The sequence below is a fragment of the Oncorhynchus masou genome, chromosome 23, assembly GCF_036934945.1.
Source record: "Oncorhynchus masou masou isolate Uvic2021 chromosome 23, UVic_Omas_1.1, whole genome shotgun sequence".
Lineage (NCBI taxonomy): Eukaryota > Metazoa > Chordata > Actinopteri > Salmoniformes > Salmonidae > Oncorhynchus > Oncorhynchus masou.
The window spans coordinates 8,085,099-8,107,598 of NC_088234.1; the positions used below are offsets into that span (position 1 = coordinate 8,085,099).

General features: G+C 49.2%; 1 protein-coding gene across 1 annotated transcript in view; it reads left to right on the top strand.

Moving 5' to 3' along the window:
* Positions 1–19,970: 19,970 nt before the first annotated feature.
* prox3 (prospero homeobox 3) overlaps positions 19,971–22,500 on the top strand; it is a 6,714-nt gene continuing 4,184 nt past the window's right edge. The window contains 1 exon segment of the mRNA XM_064931028.1: positions 19,971–20,258. The gene's annotated coding sequence lies outside the window, so the exon portion shown is untranslated.

Genomic DNA, 22,500 nt, shown 5'->3' on the forward strand with positions numbered 1-22,500 from the left:
CCAGGTCCAGAGCCCGTTGGTTAAGAGTACAGTTGAAGTAGGAAGTTTACACCTCAGCCAACTACATTTATACTCAGTTTTTCACAAGTCATGACATGTAATCCTCGTAACAAAAATGTCCCTGTCTTAGGTCAGTTAGGATCACCACTATATTTTAAAAATGTGAAATGTCTTGAGATGTTGCTTCAATAGATCCACATAATTGCCCCTCCTAATGATGCCATCTATTTTGTGAAGTGCCCCAGTCCCTCCTGCACCAAAGCACCCCCACAACATGATGATGCCACCCCCGTGCTTCACTGTTGGGATGGTGTTCTTTGGTTTGCAGGCCTCCCCCTTTTTCCTCCAAACATAACGATGGTCACTATGGACAAATGGCCAAACAGTTCTATTTTTGTTTCATCAGACCAGAGGACATTTCTCTAAAAAATACGATCTTTATCCCCATGTGCATTTGCAAACCGTAGTCTGGCTTTTTTATGGCGGTTTTGGGGGAACAGTGGCTTCTTCCTTGCTGAGCAGCCTTTCAGTTTATGTCGATATAGGACTTGTTTTACTGTGGATATAGATACTTTTGTATTTTAGATACTTTTGTATGTTTCCTCCAGCATATTCACAAGGTCCTTTGCTGTTGTTCTGGGATTGATTTGCACTTTTCACACCAAAGTACGTTCAGCTCTAGGAGACAGAACGCGTCTCCTTCCTGAGCGGTATGACGGCTGGTTGGTCCCATGGTGTTTATACTTGCGTACTATTGTTTGTACAGATGAACGTGGTACCTTCAGGCGTTTGGAAATTGCTCCCAAGGATGAACCAGACTTGTGGAGGTCTACATTTTTTTTCTGAGGTCTTGGCTGATTTATTTTGATTTTCCCATGATGTCAAGCGAAGAGGCATTGAGTTTGAAGGTAGGCCTTGAAATCACTAAGCCTATCAGAAGCTTCTAAAGCCATGACATGATTTTCTTGAATTCTCCAAGCTGTTTAAAGTCACAGTCAACTTGGTGTATGTAAACTTTGAACCAACTGGAATTGTGATACAATGAATTGTAAGTTAAATAATCTGTCAACAATTTTTATTATTTAACTAGGCAAGTCAGTTAAGAACAAATTCTTATTTTCAATGATGGCCTAGGAACAGTGGGTTAACTGCCTGTTCAGGGGCAGAACGACAGATTTGTACCTTGTCAGCTCGGGGGTTTGAACTTGCAACCTTCCGGTTACTAGTCCAACACTCGAACCACTAGGCTACCCTGCCACCCCAAATGACTTGTCATGCACCAAAGTAGACGTCCTAACCGACTTGCCAAAACTATAGTTTGTTAAAAAGAAATTTGTGGAGTGGTTGAAAAAAACGAGTTTTAATGACTCCAACCTAAGCGTATGTACACTTCTGATTTCAACTGTACATTCTGTCGTTGTAGTAGCTAAACTCTACCACCGGGTGTCGCAGTGGAGCAGTTGACTAATTTAAATCTGCATCATAAACAGGGATACAAATAAAGACATCAACAATGACTGAATATTAATCTATAAGCAGATGGAATCAGACTTCTTAGATACCTAACCCTTACTCTGGTCACAAGGGAGAGAAGAAGGGAGGGAGAGGGAGGGAGGGATGAAAAATGGAGAGATGTGATTTAAAGGATGAGGGGGGTGATCTCTTCATTGTCCGGAAAAACGGACAGGGGGGGAAAAAAATCCTGACCCACCCTTTTCTCTCTCTCTCTCTCCCTCGTTCTATATTCCTCTCTCTCTCTCTCTCTCTCCCTCGTTCTATATTCCTCTCTCTCTCTCTCTCTCTCCCTCGTTCTATATTCCTCTCTCTCTCTCTCTCTCTCCCTCGTTCTATATTCCTCTCTCTCTCTCTCTCTCTCTCTCTCCCTCGTTCTATATTCCTCTCTCTCTCTTTCCCTCGTTCTATATTCCTCTCTCTCTCTCTCTCTCTCTCTCTCCCTCGTTCTATATTCCTCTCTCTCTCTCTCTCCCTCGTTCTATATTCCTCTCTCTCTCTCTCTCCCTCGTTCTATATTCCTCTCTCTCTCTCTCTCTCTCTCTCTCCCTCGTTCTATATTCCTCTCTCTCTCTCTCTCTCTCTCTCCCTCGTTCTATATTCCTCTCTCTCTCTCTCTCTCTCCCTCGTTCTATATTCCTCTCTCTCTCTCTCTCTCCCTCGTTCTATATTCCTCTCTCTCTCTCTCTCTCCCTCGTTCTATATTCCTCTCTCTCTCTCTCTCTCTCTCTCTCTCCCTCGTTCTATATTCCTCTCTCTCTCTCTCGCTTTCATTCTTTTGTTTCTGCATTCTGGGGAGTCTGGAGAGAAGGATGGATGGATGGATGGAGAGAGAGAGAGAGGGAAAAGCTTGCACCTGTGAAAATAGAGAAAAACAGGGAGACAAAGAGATGGAGGGTTGGAACAACAGGGAGGTGGAGAGCATTAGCATGCTGATAGTGTCAGCACTCATCTCTTTTCTCTCTCTTTTTCTATATATCCATCTCTCCCTCTCTACATCCCTCCATCCCGCTCTCCTCTCTGTCCGTGACAATTACACCATCAAAACACTCCAGTCAGAGAGGATAATTGGTGCCAGTGTTGTAGCGAGAGAGCAATATAGTGTGTGTGTGTGTGTGTATGTGTGTGTGTGTGTGTGTGTGTGTGTGTGTGTGTGTGTGTGTGTGTGTGTGTCCAGTGTTTTTATTTCAGGAAGCACTGCTTGTATGGGCAGGAACACAGGAAACGTTTTTGGTGCATAAATGTGTGTGTGTGTGTGTGTTAGAGAGGGCCAATTAAATGTTCTACAGTGTATGGCTAGGCTTGCTCCAAGGATGCGTACACTGAGTGGACAAAACATTATGAACACCTGCTGTTTCCGCGACACAGACTGACTAGGTGAATCCAGGTGAAAGATATGATTCCTTACTGATGTCACTTTGTTAAATCCACTTCAGTCAGTACTGATGAAGAGGAGGGACGGGTTCAGTCAGTACTGATGAAGAGGAGGGACAGGTTCAGTCAGTACTGACGAAGAGGAGGGACAGGTTCAGTCAGTACTGATGAAGAGGAGGGACGGGTTCAGTCAGTACTGATGAAGAGGAGGGACGGGTTCAGTCAGTACTGATGAAGAGGAGGGACAGGTTCAGTCAGTACTGATGAAGAGGAGGGACAGGTTCAGTCAGTACTGATGAAGAGGAGGGACGGGTTCAGTCAGTACTGATGAAGAGGAGGGACAGGTTCAGTCAGTACTGATGAAGAGGAGGGACGGGTTCAGTCAGTACTGATGAAGAGGAGGGACGGGTTCAGTCAGTACTGATGAAGAGGAGGGACGGGTTCAGTCAGTACTGATGAAGAGGGGACAGGTTGAAGAAGGATTTTTAAGCCTTCAGACAATTGATACATGGATTGTGTTTGTGTTGCATTCAGAGGGTGAACGGGTAAGACTAAAGATTCAAGTGCCTTTGAACTCGGTATGATAGTGGGTGCCAGACACACTGGTTTCTCTCAAGAACTGCAACGCTGCCGGGTTTATCACGCTCAACAGTTTCCTGTGTGTATCAAGAATGGTCAAGAACCACCCAAAGGTCATCCAGCCAACGTGACACTGTGGAGTAAGACATGGACCAGCATCCCTGTGGAGCGTTTCCGTGCCGACGTCCCTGATGAACTGAGGCTGTTCTGGGGGCAAAAGGGGCAGGAAGGTTTACACACACACACACACACACACACACACACACACACACACACACACACACACACACACACACACACACACACACACACACACACACACACACACACACACACACACACACACACACACACACACACACACACAGACACACACACACACACACACACACACACTATCACTAATATGGAACACGTGCATAAATACACACGGTCACACACACACACACACTATCACTAATATGGAACACGTGCATAAATACACACGGTCACACACACACTCACACACACACACACACACACACACACACACACTATCACTAATATGGGACACATGCATAAATACACACGGTCACACACACACACACACTATCACTAATATGGAACACATGCATAAATACACACGGTCACACACACACACACACACACACACACTAATATGGAACACGTGCATAAATACACACGGTCACACACACACTCACACACACACACACACACTATCACTAATATGGGACACATGCATAAATACACACACACACTAATATTGGACACATGCATAAATACACATGGTCACACACACACACACACACACACACACACACACACACACACACACACACACACACACACTAATATGGAACACGTGCATAAATACACACGGTCACACACACACACACACACACTATCACTAATATGGAACACATGCATAAATACACACGGTCACACACACACACACACTATCACTAATATGGGACACATGCATAAATACACACGGTCACACACACACTCACACACACACACACACACACTAATATGGAACACATGCATAAATACACACGGTCACACACACACTCACACACACACACACTATCACTAATATGGGACACATGCATAAATACACACGGTCACACACACACACACACACACACACACACACACACACACACACACACACTATCACTAATATGGAACACATGCATAAATACACACACACACTAATATTGGACACATGCATAAATACACATGGTCACACACACACACACACTATCACTAATGTGGAACACATGCATAAATACACACGGTCACACACACAAATACATTCCAATGACCTAGATGTATTGCAGCTCATCCCCCACCCCATCACACACACACACACTCATCCCCCACCCCCACCCCCATCACACACACACACACACACGCACATCACACTCATCCCCCACCCCCATCACACTCACACACTCACACACACACCTCAGTCTGCTGTGAAATGAGCATAATGTTTCCTTCCACTGCCCACATACAAGCATCAGTTACTGGAAAAAACACTGGACACCCTCTCCCTGTGCCCCACACACACACACACACACACACCCTCTCCCTCTGCCTCACACACACACACACCCTCTCCCTGTGCCCCACACACACACCCTCTCCCTGTGCCCCACACACACACACCCTCTCCCTCTGCCCCACACTCACACCCTCTCCCTCTACCCCACACACACACACACCCTCTGCCCCACACACACACACCCTCTGCCCCACACACACACACACACACACACATACCCTCTCTCTCTGCCCCACACACACACACACACACACAGCAAGGCTTTGCTCACTGAGTCTGTACGTAGTCAAAGCTTTCCTTACGTTTGGGTCAGTCACAGTGGTCAGGTATTCTGCCACTGTGTACTCTCTGTTTAGGGCCAAATAGCATTCTAGTTTGCTGTTTTTTTGTTAATTCTTTCCAATGTGTTTGTTGTCTCATGATTTGGTTGGGTCTAATCTCTCTCTCTCATATATCACGCACACACACACACACACACACACTCCTCTCTCTCTCACACACACATACCCTCTGTTTTTGTTCTCTCCACTTCCTCTTTCTACTCTCTCTCTCTAGTGCTGTTTATCTCTCTCTTTCTCTTTCCCCCTGAATCCCTCTATCCCTCTCTGTCACCTTGCCCAAGGCTGTTTGAGTGCACTACCTTCCCTCCCTCCCTCCCTCCCTCCCTCCCTCCCTCCCTCCCTCCCTCCCTCCCTCCAATTCCTCTCTCTCTCTATTTCTCTCAATGTGAATCAATGGACAAACACTTTATTCTGTCGATTGTCTCACATCTATCGACCCCCCTCTCTCTACCCCCCCTCTCTACACACCCCCTCTCTATCCCCCATCTACCCCCCTCTCTATCGACCCCCCTCTCTCTCTACCCCCTCTCTCTACCCCCCTCTCTCTATCCCCCTCTCTCTACCCCCCTCTCTCTACCCCCTCTCTCTACCCCCTTCTCTCTCTCTACCCCCCTCTCTCTACCCCCCTCTCTCTCTACCCCCCTCTCTCTACCCCCCTCTCTATCGACCCCCCCTCTGTTTGCTCCCTCTTTCTTTCTTTCTCTTTCTTTTTTATTTCCTGTTCTCTTTTCCTCACTTCCTGTTCTGTTCTTTCTCTCTCCATGTTCATTCTCTCTCTCTCTCTCATTTCTCTTCCTCCCATCCTGTTTTCTCTCTCCGTTTCACACATTTTATCTACACCCTCCAGCTTTTTCTCTCTCTCTCTCTCAAATCCCTCCATCTTTCTCTCCCTCTCCATCCCTCCATTGTTCCCTCCCTCCCTCCCTCCGATCCCTCCCTCCCTCCTTCTCTCTCTCTCTCTCTCTCTCTCTCTCTCTTTCTCTCTCTATCCCTCCATCTTTCTCTCGCTCTCTCTATCATTCCTCCATTTTTTTCTCTCTCCATCCCTCTCTCTCTCGCTCTCTCCCCATCCATCCCTTCATCCTCTATCTCTCTTTCTCTCTCTCTCCTTCCCTCCCTCCCTCCATCTTTCTCTCTCACTCTATCCCTCCTTCTTTCTCTCTCTCTCTATCCCTCCATCTTTCTCTCCCTCTCCATCCCTCCATAGTTCTCTCTCTCTCCCACCCTCCAACTTTCTTCTCTCTCTATCCCTCCATCTGTCTCTCTCTCTGTCTTTCTCCCTCCCTCCATCTTTCTCTCTCTGTCTCTCTCTCTCTCTCTCTCTCTCTCTCTCTATCCCTCCATCTTTGTCTCTCTCTCTATCCCTCCATCTTTCTCTCCCTCTCCATCCCTCCATCTTTCTCTCTCTCTCTCCATCCCTCCATCTTTCTCTCTCTCTCCATCCCTCTATCTTTGTCTCTCTCTCCCTCCCTCCATCTCTCTCTCTCTCTCTCTCTCCATCTTTCTCTCGCTCTCTCTATCCATTCCTCCATTTTTTTCTCTCTCCATCCCTCTCCCTCTCGCTCTCTCCCCATCCATCCCTTCATCATCTATCTCTCTTTCTCTCTCTCTCCCTCCCTCCACTTTTCTCTCTCTCTCCCTCCCTCCCTCCATCTCTCTCTCTCACTCTATCCCTCCATCTTTCTCTCTCTCTCTATCCCTCCATCTTTCTCTCCCTCTCCATCCCTCCATCTTTCTCTTGCTCTCTATCCATTCCTCCATTTTTTTTCTCCCTCCCTCCCTCCATCCATCCCTCTCTCTCTCTCTCTCTCTCTCTCCCTCCATCTTTCTCTCGCTCTCTATCCATTCCTCCATTTTTTTCTCTCTCCATCCCTCTCCCTCTCGCTCTCTCCCCATCCATCCCTTCATCCTCTCTCTCTTTCTCTCTCTCTCCCTCCCTCCATTTTTCTCTCTCTCTCCCTCCCTCCCTCCCTCCCTCCCTCCCTCCCTCCCTCCATCTCTCTCTCACTCTATCCCTCCATCTTTCTCTCTCTCTCTATCCCTCCATCTTTCTCTCCCTCTCCATCCCTCCATCATTCTCTCTCTCCCTCCCTCCAACTTTCTTCTCTCTCTATCCCTCTATCTGTCTCTCTCTGTCTCTCTCCCTCCCTCCATCTTTCTCTCTCTCTCTCTATCCCTCGATCTTTCTCTCTCTCTCTCCATCCCTCCATCTTTCTCTCTCTCTCTCTCTCTCTCTCTCTCTCTCTCTCTCTCTCTCTATCTTTGTCTCTCTCTCTATCCCTACATCTTTCTCTCCTCTCCATCCCACCATCGTTCTCTCTCTCTATTCCTCCATCCCTCTCTCTCTCTCTCTATCCCTCCATCTTTGTCTCTCTCTCTATCACTCAATTTTTCTCTCCCTCTCTATCATCCATCTTTCTCTCTCTCTCTCTCTCTCTCTCTCTCTCTCTCTCTCTCCTCTCTCTATCCCTCCATCTTTCTCTCCCTCTCATCCCTCCATCATTCTCTCTCTCTATCCCTCCATCTTCCTCTCTCTCTCTCTCTCTCTCTCTCTATCCCTCCATTGTTCTCTCCCTCTCCATCCCTCCATTGTTCTCTCCCTCCCCCCCTCCCTCCATCTTTCTCTCTCTCTCTCTCTCTCTCTCCCTCTCCATCCCTCCATCACTCCATCTCTTTCTCTCTCTCTGGAAAGAGGAGACAGAGGGCTGTGAGACATTTAAAGTGGGATGTATATGAAGGGTGTGGGGCAACATTAGACGATCAGCAGGGGGCTAGGAGAGATGGGGAAAGGGTTGATAGTACAGGGGGGGGGGGTTGCGGGGCTCCACCCGGAGGGGCAGATCCCGAGTGGACAGCCATACCCTCTGCCCGAGACGATAACAAGGAGCTGGGGTCCAGTGGCGGTCCGCCTGTCGTCGATACCTGGAGGTGGTCTTGAGAAGAGCCGACAGGGCGACATCTTGGCATGTTGACCTCTTGCTCAGGGAAAAGCAGGGGCGGAAACCCATCGGACACTCAAAAGGCGAGAGGTCAGTGGCTGAGCTCTGAGTTGCTCTGAGTTGCTGGCTCCAGGCCGGTGGGGTTGGCTCCTAGGTGGTGGGGTTGGCTCCAGGCAGTGGGGTTGGCTCCAGGCGGTGGGGTTCGCTCCAGGCGGTGGGGTTCGCTCCAGGCGGTGGGGTTGGTTCCAGGTGGTGGGGTTCGCTTCAGGCGGTGTGGTTGGTTCCAGGTGTTGGGGTTGGCTCCTAGGTGGTGGGGTTGGCTCCAGGCGGTGGGGTTGGCTCCTAGGTGGTGGGGTTGGCTCCAGGCCGGTGGGGTTGGCTCCAGGCCGGTGGGGTTGGCTCCTCGGTGGTGGGGTTGGCTCCAGGCGGTGGGGTTCGCTCCAGGCGGTGGGGTTGGTTCCAGGCGGTGGGGTTGGCTCCTAGGTGGTGGGGTTGGCTCCAGGCGGTGGGGTTCGCTCCAGGCGGTGGGGTTGGTTCCAGGTGGTGGGGTTGGCTCCAGGCCGGTGGGGTTGGCTCCAGGTGGTGGGGTTGGCTCCTAGGTGGTGGACAGGACTGAGGACCACGTTCTGAGACCATGTCCACCGGAAGTCCATGGATCCGAAAGAAGTGTTGCACCATGAGCTGGGCCGTCTCCTTGGCAGACGGTAGCTTGGGGAGGGGAATGAAATAGGTGGCTTTGGAAAACCCGTCCACCACTGTGAGGATAGTGGTGTTGCCATCAGACGGAGGGAGACCGCTGACGAAGTCCAGGGATATATGTGACCAGAGACAGTGAGGGACAGGAAGAGGTTGAAGGAGGCCTGCTGGAGCTTGCCGAGAAGTCTTATTCTGAGCCCAGACAATGCAGGCGGCGGAAACTTGGAGACGTCAGGGACCATGGTGGGCCACTATAAGCGTTGTCGCACAAAGGCCAGGGTCCGACGGGGGCCAGGGTGGCAGGCAAGCCTGCGGGAATGAGCCCGTTCCAGGACCGGGGAGCGGGCCGCGTCTGGGACAAACATCCCCGGTTCTCTATTCCTCAGATGAGTGTAGCCGTCAGACACGAGGTAGGAAGGATGGTCTCGGGGTTTGAGGGTGCATCAGCGGGGCTATAGCGGCGTGAAAGCGCATCCGGCTTAAAATTCTTGGACCCCGGTAGGAGATGGTAAAGTTGAACCGGGTGAACAGCAGGGCCCATCGAGCTTGCCTGGAGTTGAGATGCTTGGCGGTGTGGAGATATTCCAGGTTCTTGTAATCCGTCCACACAATGAATGAATGTTCCACCCCCTCTAACCAGTGCCTCCACTCCTCCAATGCCATCTTCACCGCAAGTAGTTCTCGATTCCCCACATCATAATTCCTCTCCGTGGCGTTAAGACGATGCGAGAAGAAGGGGAAGGGATGCAGCTTAAGGTCCAGGGAGGAACGCTGGAACAGGAAGGCCCCCACTCCGACATCCAAAACGTCTACCTCCACCATGAACTGACGGGTCCAGATGGATTAATATGGGAACTGTGGTGAAGTGGTGCTTCAGGTCCAGGAATGCCCATTCAACAGCTGGGGACCACGTGAACGGGACCTTGGGAGAAGTAAATGCTGAAAGGGGGGAAGCCACGGTGCTGTAAACCCGGATAAAACAGCGATAGAAATGGGCAAATCCAAGAAGCGTTGCAGCTGCACTCTGGACGTGGGTTGGGGCCAATCCACCACCGCTCTCAACTTTACGGGATCCATCTGCACATTACCAGCAGCGATGATGTATCCAAGGAAGGAGATGGTGGAGCGATGGAACTCGCATTTCTCTGCTTTGACAAAAATCATGAACGTGCTGAGCGGGAAAAAATGAGGATGTTGTTGAGGAACTGCTTCATCATGTGGCGTTGTTAACCAGGCCCTGGAACACAGCAGGAGTGTTGGTCAGACCGAATGGCATAACCAGGTATTTGTAGTGTCCGCAAGCAGTGTGGAGGATGTCGTCACTCGTCCCCTTCACATATCCGCACCAGATGGTAGGCGTTCTGCAAGTGCAACTTAGAGAAAATGGTGATGAATGATGGCCCCCTGGAGCGTCTCGAAAGCCCGAAGGGATGAGTGGTAGAGGGTAGCGGTTCTTAACCGTGATGTCATTGAGGCCCCGGTAGTCGATGCACGGAAACAGGGTTTTGTCCCTTTTCTCCACAAAGAAGAACCCTGCGCCGGCGGGGGAGGCAGAAGGACGGATACATCCTGCAGCCAGGGAGTCGTCGATGTACGTCTCCGTAGGTCTCCGGACCCGACAGTGAATAGAGCCGTCCCCGGGGTGGTGTGTTGCCCAGGAGAAGGTCGATCCCGCAGTCATAGGGTCGATGCGGAGGAAGAGAAGTGGCCCAGGCCTTAATGAAAACCTCCATGAGATCCTGGAACTCTGCGGGAACGGCGGAGAGGCCCGAGACTTCTTACAAGCCCACAGGAAGACATCCCGGGGCAGGTTGCGCCGACTTCAGGCAATGGGCGTGGCAGAACGGGCTCCAGCCCACAATAGCGCCAGCAGTCCAGTTGATAAGGGGATTGTGTCGCTGGAGCCACAATCCCCAATACCACAGGAACCTGAGGAGACTTAATAGGTTAGGTTAGGTTCCCTGTGGTTCCACTGTGGTTCCCTGACACTCGCAGGTTGATAGGAGTAGCATTGTGGGTGACTCTGACTCTGCCATCCATTGCTCTAACGTCCATGGGAATGGAGAGGGGCTGAGTGGGGATGCCCAGCTCAGACACCAGGGTGGCGTCCATGAAACTCTCGTCAGCCCCAGAGTCAATGAGAACCCGAAGAGATTTCAACTGGTCACCCCACAGCAGGATGGCATGGAGAGGAGTGCGAGTAAGGGGAGGAGGAAAAGTCTTCATACCACCTATTGATGAGCCTGGTCTTTTAATGGACAGGTAGACACGTAATGACCGGTAGTCCCGCAATACAGACAACTCTTGATGTTAAGTCTGTGTAAATGTTGGGCTGGAGACAGCTTTGCTGGGTTGCATCGGCTCCAGAATAGGCGAGTCAGCAGACCTCGGAGACTCTCGGGGGAACTCGGTAATCTCGGATTCTCTCGAGAACGTAGACACCGGAGACTTCCGGGATTCCTCGGAGGCGAGGTGGGATCTAACTTCCCGCAGCCGCCTATCGATCCGGATGGTTAAGGCGATGAGCGAGTCGAGATCCGTAGGCAGCTCCCAGGCTGCGAGCTCGTCTTTAACCTCCTCTGATAATCCATGAAGGAACGCGTCGAACAGGGCTTCGGGATCCAGGCACTCTCAGCTGCCAAAGTGCAAAAATCCATTGCGAAGTCTGCCATACTACGGGAGTCCGGACATAGTTGGAGCAGCTTACGAACTGCCTCTCTCCCGGACAACGGAGAATCAAACACTTTTACGTACCCACGCCACAAATTCCTCCAGACTGAGGCAAACGGTAGATTGTTGCTTCCACACTGCCGTAGCCCGGGCAAGAGCCCTCCCAGACATCAGCATTATCAAGTACGCTATCCTCGAGCGATCCGAGGGAAATGAAGAGGGCTGCAGCTCAAAGATGAGAGAACACTGGGAGCGAAACATCTGGCAGGATCCTGGACCTCCATCATAATAACGCTCCAGAGGAGATAAGCGGGGTTCTCGGGAATCCTGGATAGATTGGGGAGAGGCGCCACTGGAAGGTAACTGACAGTCTGGGAGGTTACTGTAGAAACCTCAATCCGCATTGCTCCAGCAATGTATAGAAGGCACGGTCATGGCGTTCCGCCAAGGTCTGGAATCCTTCCCTCATCTCTCTCCATCTTTCTTTCTCTCTCTCCATCCCTCATCTCTCTCTCCCTCCATCTCTCCATCCCTCCATCTCTCCATCTCTCTCTCTGTCTCTCTCTGGGATAATGTATTTTTTATTCCTGGCACTGCTGAGTACTGGAGTGCTATTGAAGTGTGTTAGATCATCATCACACACACACACACACACACACACACACACACACACACACACACACACACACACACACACACACACACACAGACTGAGTGTTAGATCATCAGCCATTGGATGAGCTGCTTGATGTTGGGCCAAGTGGTTGACATGTTAGAAACCTCAGAAAGAGGTAGCAACACACACAGAGAGACACTACATGACCAAAAGTATGTGGACACCTGCTGAGTACACTACATGACCAAAAGTATGTGGACACCTGCTGAGTACACTACATGACCAAAAATATGTGGACACCTGCTGAGTACACTACATGACCAAATGTATGTGGACACCTGGTGAGTACACTACATGACCAAATGTATGTGGACACCTGCTGAGTACACTACATGACCAAAAGTATGTGGACACCTGCTGAGTACACTACATGACCAAACGTATGTCGACACCTGCTGGTCCAACATCTTATTCCACAATGATGAACATTAATATGGAGTTGGTCCCCCCCTTTGCTGCTATAACAGCCTCCACTCTTCTGGGAAGGCTTTCCACTAGATGTTGGAACATTGCTGCTATAACAGCCTCCACTCTCCTGGGAAGGCTTTCCACTAGATGTTGGAACATTGCTGCTATAACAGCCTCCACTCTCCTGGGAAGGCTTTCCACTAGATGATGCAACATTGCTGTGGGTACTTGCTTCCATTCAGCCACAAGCGCATTAGTGAAGTTGGGCACTGATGTTGGATAATTAAGCCTGGCTCGCAGTCGGCGTTCCAATTCATCCCAAAGGTGTTCGATGGGGTTGAGGTCAGGGATCTGTGCAAGCCAGTCAAGTTCTTCCATATCGATTTCGACAAACCATTTCTGTATGGACCTCGCTTTGTGCATGGGGGCATTGTCATGCTGAAACAGGAAAGGGCCTTCCCCAAACTGTTGCCACAAAGTTGGAAGCACAGAATCGTCTAGAATGTCATTGTATGCTGTAGCATTAGCATTAAGATTTCTCTTCACTGGACCTAAGGGGTCTTGCCCGAACCATTATTCCTTCTCCACCAAACTTTACAGTTGGCACTATGCATTGGGGCAGGTAGCATTCTCTTGGCATCCGCCAAACCCAGATTTGGCCATCAGACTGCCAGATGGTGAAGTGTGATTCATCACATCAGAAATACTGGACATTTTGAACTCTTATTATGGTGGTGACAAAATTACAATCATGGTTTTGAATTGGACTCTGTCCCCTTGTCCCCCTCCCGGTCTTGGTCTTGTCTCGGTCCCCTTTTCCCCCTCCCGGTCTTGGTCTTGTCTCGGTCCCCTTGTCCCCCTCCCGGTCTTGGTCTTGTCTCGGTCCCCTTGTCCCCCTCCCGGTCTTGGTCTTGTCTCGGTCCCATTGTCTCGGTCCCTTTGTCCCCCTCCCGGTCTTGGTCTTGTCTCGGTCCCCTTGTTCCCCTCCCGGTCTTGGTCTTGTCTCGGTCCCCTTGTTCCCCTCCCGGTCTTGGTCTTGTCTCGGTCCCCTTGTTCCCCTCCTGGTCTTGGTCTTGTCTTGGTCCCCTTGTCTCGGTCCCCTTGTCTCTGTCCCCTTGTCTCGGTCCCCTTGACTCTGTCCCCTTGACTCTGTCCCCTTGTCTCGGTCCCCTTGTTCCCCTCCCGGTCTTGGTCTTGTCTCGGTCCCCTTGTCCCCCTCCCGGTCTTGGTCTTGTCTCGGTCCCCTTGTCCCCCTCCCGGTCTTGGTCTTGTCTCGGTCCCATTGTCTCGGTCCCTTTGTCCCCCTCCCGGTCTTGGTCTTGTCTCGGTCCCCTTGTTCCCCTCCCGGTCTTGGTCTTGTCTCGGTCCCCTTGTTCCCCTCCCGGTCTTGGTCTTGTCTCGGTCCCCTTGTTCCCCTCCTGGTCTTGGTCTTGTCTTGGTCCCCTTGTCTCGGTCCCCTTGTCCCCCTCCCGGTCTTGGTCTTGTCTCGGTCCCCTTGTTCCCCTCCTGGTCTTGGTCTTGTCTCGGTCCCCTTGTTCCCCTCCCGGTCTTGGTCTTGTCTCGGTCCCCCTTGTTCCCCTCCTGGTCTTGGTCTTGTCTTGGTCCCCTTGTCTCGGTCCCCTTGTCCCCCTCCCGGTCTTGGTCTTGTCTCGGTCCCCTTGTTCCCCTCCTGGTCTTGGTCTTGTCTCGGTCCCCTTGTTCCCCTCCCGGTCTTTGTCTTGTCTCGGTCCCCTTGTCTCTGTCCCCTTGTCTCGGTCCCCTTGTCTCGGTCCCCTTGTCTCGGTCCACTTGTCTCAGTCCCCTTGTTCCCCTCCCGGTCTTGGTCTTGACTCGGTTCCCTTGTCTCGGTCCCCTTGTCTCTGTCCCCTTGACTCAGTCCCCTTGTCTCGGTCCCCTTGTCCCCCTCCCGGTAGCGTTAAGATGTACCTTCATTGAATTTAAGGGGCCTAAACCATGAAAAACAGCCCGACCATTGGTCTTCCTCCCCCCAACTTTACTGTTGGCACTTTGCATTGGGGCAGGTAGCGTTCTCCTGTCATCCGCCAAACCCAGATTTGATAGTTGGACTGCCAGATGGTGAAGCGTGAATCATCACTCCAGAGAACGTGATTCCACTGCTCCAGAGTCCAATGCCGGCGAGCTTTACACCACTCCAGCCGAAGCTTGGCATTACACTTGGTGGTCTTAGGCTTGTGTGCGGCTGCTTGGTCATGGAAACCCATTTCATGAAGCTCCTGACAAACAGTTATTGTGCTGAAAGTTGCTTCCAGAGGCAGTTTGAAACTCGGTAGTGAGTGTTGCAACAATTCTTACGTACTTCAGCACTTCGCAGTTCTGTTCTGTGAGCGTGTGTGGCCTACCACTTCGCGGTTCTGTTCTGTGAGCTTGTGTGGCCTACCACTTCGCTGTTCCGTTCTGTGAGCGTGTGTGGCCTACCACTTTGCGGTTCCGTTCTGTGAGCTTGTGTGGCCTACCACTTCGCGGTTCCGTTCTGTGAGCGTGTGTGGCCTACCACTTCGCGGTTCCGTTCTGTGAGAGTATGTGGCCTACCATTTCGCGGCAGAGCCGTTGTTCAGAATAACAGTAACAGCTGTTGACCTGCAGGGCAGATATTATAAAGAACTAACATGTTGGAACGGTGCCACGTTGAAAGTCACTGAGCTCTTCAGTAAGGCCGTTTTACTGCCAATGTTTGTCTATGGAGATTGCATGGCTGTGTGCTCGATTTTATACACCTGTCAGCAACGGGTGTGGCTGTAATAGCCGGAACCATTAATTTGAAGGGGTTGTCCACATACTTTTGTGTGTAGAAATATATACAGTGGGGGAACAAGTATTTGATACACTGCCGATTTTGTAGGTTTTCCTACTTGCAAAGCATGTAGAGGTAATTTTTATCATAGGTACACTTCAACTGTGAGAGACAGAATCTACAACAAAAATCCAGAAAATCACATTGTATGATTTTTAAGTAATTAATTAGTATTTTATTGCATGATATAAGTATTTGATCACCTACCAACCAGTAAGAATTCCGGCTGTCACAGACCTGTTCGTTTTTCTTTAAGAAGCCCTCCTGTTCTCCACTCATTACCTGTATTAACTGCACCTGTTTGAACTCGTTACCTGTATAAAAGACACCTGTCCACACATTCAATCAAACAGACTCCAACCTCTCCACAATGGCCAAGACCAGAGAGCTGTGTAAGGTAAAATTGTAGACCTGCACAAGGCTGGGATGGGCTACAGGACAATAGGCAAGCAGCTTGGTGAGAAGGCAACAACTGTTGGCGCAATTATTACAAAATTGAAGAAGTTCAAGATGACGGTCAATCACCCTCGGTCTGGGGCTCCATGCAAGATCTCACCTCGTGGGGCATCAATGATAATGAGGAATGTAAGGGATCAGCCCAGAACTACAAGGCAAGACCTGGTCAATGACCTGAAGAGAGCTGGGACCACAGTCTCAAAGAAAACCATTAGCAACACACTACGCCGATTAAAATCCTGCAGCGCACGCAAGGTCCCCCTGCTCAAGCCAGCGCATGTCCAGGCCCGTCTGAAGTTTGCCAATGACCATCTGGATGATCCAGAGGAGGAATGGGAGAAGGTCATGTGGTCTGATGAGACAAAAATAGAGCTTTTTGGTCTAAACTCCATTCGATGTGTTTGGAGGAAGAAGAAGGATGAGTACAACCCCAAGAACACCATCCCAAACAAGAAGCATGGAGGTGGAAACATCATTCTTTGGGGATACTTTTCTGCAAAGGGGACAGGACGACTGCACCGTATTGAGGGGAGGATGGATGGGGCCATGTATCGAGAGATCTTGGCCAACAACCTCCTTCCCTCAGTAAGAGCATTGAAGATGGGTCGTGGCTGGGTCTTCCAGCATGACAACGACCCGAAACACACAGCCAGGGCAACTAAGGAGTGGCTCCGTAAGAAGCATCTCAAGGTCCTGGAGTGGCCGAGCCAGTCTCCAGACCTGAACCCAATAGAAAATCTTTGGAGGGAGCTGAAAGTCCGTATTGCCCAGCGACAGCCCCAAAACCTGAAGGATCTGGAGAAGGTCTGTATGGAGGAGTGGGCCAAAATCCCTAGTGCAGTGTGTGCAAACCTGGTCAAGAACTACAGGAAACGTATGATCTCTGTAATTGCAAACAAAGGTTTTTGTACCAAATATTAAGTTCTGCTTTCCTAATGTATCAAATACTTGCAAAGCAATAAAATGCAAATGAATTACTTAAAAATCATACAATGTGATTTTCTGGATTTTTGTTTTAAATTCCGTCTCTCACAATTGAAGTGTACCTATGATAAAACATTACAGACCTCTATATGCTTTGTAAGTAGGGGAACCTGCAAAATCAACAATTGAAGTGTACCTATGATAAAATTACAGATGTAATGGGCGTTGTTGGTGGAAGAAGGTGAGGACCAAGTTGCAGCGTGGTACGTGTCCATATTTATTAAAGGAACATGGAAATAACAAAAATACCAGAGAACGACCGAAAACAGTTCTAGCTGGTGCAGACACACAACAGGAAACAGCTCTGGCTGGTGCAGACACACAACAGGAAACAGCTCTAGCTGGTGCAGACACACAACAGGAAACAGCTCTGGCTGGTGCAGACACACAACAGGAAACAGTTCTAGCTGCTGCAGACACACAACAGGAAATAATCACCCACGAAACACAATAGAAAACAGGCTCCCTAAATATGATTCTCAATCAGGGACAACGATTGACAGCTGCCTCTGACTGAGAACCATACCAGGCCAAACACAGAAATAGAAAAACTAACATAGACAACCCACCCCAACTCACGCCCTGACCATTCTAAAACAAAGACATAACATAAGCACTAAGGTCAGAACATGACAACAGACCTCCACATGCTTTGTAAGTAGGAAAACCTGCAAAATCGGCAGTGTATCAAATACTTGAATTTACCACAGGTGGACTCCAATCAAGTTGTAGAAACATCTCAAGGATGATCAATGGAAACAGGATGCACCTGAGCTCAATTTTGTAAATAAAGTTTTTCTGTTTTTATTTATTTATATACATTTTTATTTTTAATCAAATTCTAAAAACCAGTTTTCGCTGGCCATATGTGGTATTGTGTGTAGATTGCTGAGGAAAAATTTGTAAGTCGCTCTGGATAAGAGCGTCTGCTAAATGACTTAAATGTAATGTAAATGAAAAATAAATATATTTCATCCATTTCAGAATAAAGTTGTAACGTAACAAAATGTGGAAAAGGTCAAGGGGTCTGAATACTTTCCGAATGCACTGTACATACACACAGATACATGCACACACACGCACACACACGCACACGCACACATACACAGATACACACACACGCACACACACACACACAGATACACAAACACACACGCACGCACACACACACACGCACACACACACACACACAGATACACACACACGCACACACACAGAGACACACACACGCACACACACACACACACACACACACACACACACACATCCTCTTCTCTGTGCCAAAATATAATTTTACAAAGTTATCTTTGTGGGTTTATGGTCAGTAGTGTTTTCTGATACTTCACTGTGAATGAACAGTATGAATTATACATAGATACAATTTTTGATGCAAAGCCTAAATGACTCTGTCCACACACACACACACACACACACAGACACACACACACACACAGAAAAACTCTCTCTCTCTCTATTGTAATTTCTCTGCATATGCTGTTATCACGATAAACGTTCCCTCTCTATCTCTCTCCATCCCTGTCTCTCTCTCGCTTTTGTTACTGCCATCGTTACCATAACAACCACGACCTTTTGATTTTAGTGCTTCTCTGGGGGGGGGGGGGGGTTAATACTGAAGAGGAGAGAGGGGTTAGAGGGGGTGCTTGGGGTATGCGGAGGGATATAAACAGAGGGATGGAGAGAGAGAATGGCTATTAAGTGGTGGGGGAATCGACAGATAGAGGTGAGTGCGTGTGGCTGCATCACATCGTGAGGAGTTGTCTTTTGTTTCCATTGGTTGGCTATCGTCAGAATTTACCTGGATACTCGTTTAAGCCTTTTATAGCATCTTCCAAACATAGTTGCCATCTAATTCCCACGGGGCTATAGACTACAGTAGATGAACAGGTGAGATAATGTTGCCTATAAACTTGTCGACCACAATGCCCTAAAAGCAATACATCGTCCATGTTCGTCATGTTTGCTGTCAAGGCCCCTGCCATGTGAATAAATGTCTGTCTACAAATAAATCAATGTGTTTAACCTGGAGATCATTTTTTTTTTCTCCAAAAGTTAATGTTTGACTCCTTCAATCCAGGCTACCAGTTTCGGTTGACAGTGTTGATTCGTCCCAAATGGCACACTATTCCCTATATAGTGCACTACTTTTGACAAGGGCCTAAGGTTAGGGTGCAGCAGACAATCTGTCAGGTGAGTTTATGACCAACGGTTTATAACTGTCGTTGTAAAGATCCATTGAGAGACCTGGCCAATGAGTGAACTCTGCTCTGTGATAGGACAGGAGACAGGAATCTGCCCCAGAGTATGATGTTTAGTTGCCCACCTAACTAGCTATAGATTGTAGCATGAACTACTCTTGGTAATATCCCACAATCCTACCATAGACCATAGACCTTTCACTCACCTATAGGATGGGCTGTTACATAGAGGGGAGGGGGGGGGGGTCATGCCAACCATATATAGGGGAGGGGGGTCATGCCAACCATATATAGGGGAGGGGGGTCATGCCAACCATATATAGGGGAGGGGGGTCATGCCAACCATAGATGGGGGAGGGGGGTCATGCCAACCATAGATGGGGGAGGGGGGTCATGCCAACCATAGATGGGGGAGGGGGTCATGCCAACCATAGATAGGGGAGGGGGTCATGCCAACCATATATAGGGGAGGGGGGTCATGCCAACCATAGATAGGGGAGGGGGGTCATGCCAACCATAGATAGGGGAGGGGGGTCATGCCAACCATAGATAGGGGAGGGGGTCATGCCAACCATAGATAGGGGAGGGGGGGTCATGCCAACCATAGATAGGGGAGGGGGGGTCATGCCAACCATAGATAGGGGAGGGGGGGGGTCATGCCAACCATAGATAGGGGAGGGGGAGCCCGCCCTCGCACACCTCTCAACGCCTACCCGGACACCGCGATAGGACAGCGCGCGAGGATGGCACAGAGAGATATGTTCGGAAGCGAGAGAGGGAGAGAGAGAGAGAGATTGAGGGGTATAGGCAACGAAGAGCAGCAATAACAGGAAACACCGCGCGCAGAGCTTTCCTACTGAGTCGATGCTCGCGCTGACCAGAGCAGACCGATAAAACGGGAAGAGGAACGTCTCACAACTCTAAACAGAACCAACCGGTTCTAACAGTCTCGCGGAGAGAGAGAAAAAGGGAGAGAACAGTCTGTTTCCGTGCAGGGAGTTATCCAGTCGAGTGAGTTGTCAAAAGTAAATTATATGTTTGCTTTGTCACACTGTCCATATGTCCGTTGCTGTGACTGCAATACCAATGTGTGTGTGTGTGTCCGTCCGTCCATGTTTATGTAGCCTAACCTATTATCAACTGCGACATACGTGCATAGACAATTAATGGGTGCCCGCAGCCCGTCGCTCCACACTGTGCAAAAACGGTTCGGATTACCGTTATTTCCACGTTAGTTCAACTCAAAATATCTATGTGGTGAAGTTAAATCAACGAGGAAAACTGATTTTTGGATTTGTAAAAAGTCATCAACATTCGGGCATTTCGTATTTTATTTCCAACAAACTTTTAACCGAAATCCAATGACATGATGACATTTGTTGATTTCACGTTGAATTCACGTTAGTTTACAACTCAACAAATGTAAATCAAAGTAAACGTAGAACTGGTGTCTGTACCCAGTCGGTCATGCGTCGGTCAGGACAGAGCGGAACCGGAGTTCTATTCTCTCACTGTGGACAGATGTTTCAAGCCGCGGCGCGCGGAAGCCTCAAAGACAGCGAGACCTTTTAATCTAACAACAACGGTTAGGCCTACTTTTATAGTCATTTATAACAAACAGAATTGAAACAAATATATGTCTGTCTCTCTCTATCTCTCATTAGGCTACATCTCTCCAAATTATTTGGGTCGTTGTCAGTTTAGTCTGTCATTTGGTCTTTTTTCGGTAATATCCTCAATTCCTGATCCCGTTTTTCATAGATGGATAATCTAAAGGTTATAGATTCGAATTGATCTAGATAATTCCAAGCGTTAAGCGCATTGCATAGACTGCCTGCCGGGATAGCTGGCCACCACCATCTGCGCTGTATTAGCAGAGATGGAATTTGAATAATTGATATTTATCTATTTTTAGGCTGTTGGATTATATAGTTCATGTTGCAACGGAATTATAATAACCCCCTACCGTGGTGACCATGGTGACTGATGTGACCTATTCTCTGTAGGGTAAAAAAAAAAAAAAAAAAGCCACACATTTAGTTGAATTAATTTATGGATTATAGCTAGACACAAATCCTATTTAAAATGACACTTTTTGTTGTTGTCTGTCTGTCCCTCTGTCCGGTATGTTAGCCTATATATGAAGTACTGTGAAGTACCTCTGTGTGTGTGAAGTGTCGCTGTGTGTTTGTGTGTGTGTGTTTGTGTGTGTGTGTGTGTGAAGTATCTCTGTTATCACTGTCAAGTAGGACTACTGCTTTCACCCTGCTACCTGTTTCTCTCTCTGTGTGCGGGAGGGGGGGGGGGAGCAGGAGAGAGGGTACACAATCTGAATAAACAGAGTTTACAGCTGTCTATGAGCTGATAACATAACAGTGAGGAAAGGGGGAGGAAGAGAGGGACAGGGGGAGGAAGAGAGGGAAAGGGGGAGGAAGAGAGGGAAAGGGGGAGGAAGAGAGGGAAAGGGGGAGGAAGAGAGGGAAAGGGGGAGGAAGAGAGGGAAAGGGGGAGGAAGAGAGGGAAAGGGGGAGGACGAGAGGGAAAGGGGGAGGAAGAGAGGGAAAGGGGGAGGACGAGAGGGAAAGGGGGAGGAAGAGAGGGAAAGGGGGAGGAAGAGAGGGAAAGGGGGAGGACGAGAGGGAAAGGGGGAGGACGAGAGGGAAAGGGGGAGGACGAGAGGGACAGGGGGAGGAAGAGAGGGAAAGGGGGAGGAAGAGAGGGAAAGGGGGAGGACGAGAGGGAAAGGGGGAGGAAGAGAGGGAAAGGGGGAGGAAGAGAGGGAAAGGGGAGGCTATAGACAGAGAGAGAGATCTGCCATATTCCACTAAAGTGAGTTTATGGGTTTAGTGAGTATTTCAGTTTATGGGTTTAGTGAGTATTTCAGTTTATGGGTTTAGTGAGTATTTCAGTTTATGGGTTTAGTGAGTATTTCTCTGGCATGTTCAGTTTGTCACACCTGAATGTTCCATTTGAGCAACGTTCACTTGTGAAAAAAGGCGTCAAATATATGTTGATCTCTAACCAGTTTAATCTCGCTCTGCCATCTCTTTTCTATTTCTCGCTCTTCTCTCTTTCATCTCTTCCCTCTTTCTCTCTTCTCTCTCTCTCTCTCTCTCTCTCTGTCTCTCCCTCTCTCCCTCCCTCTCTCTCTCTCCCTCTCTCTCCCTCTCTCTCTCTCCCTCTCTCTCACTCTCTCTCCCTCTCTCTCTCCCTCTCTCTCTCTCTCTCTCTCTCTCTCTCTCTCTCTCTCCCTCTCTCTCTCTCTCC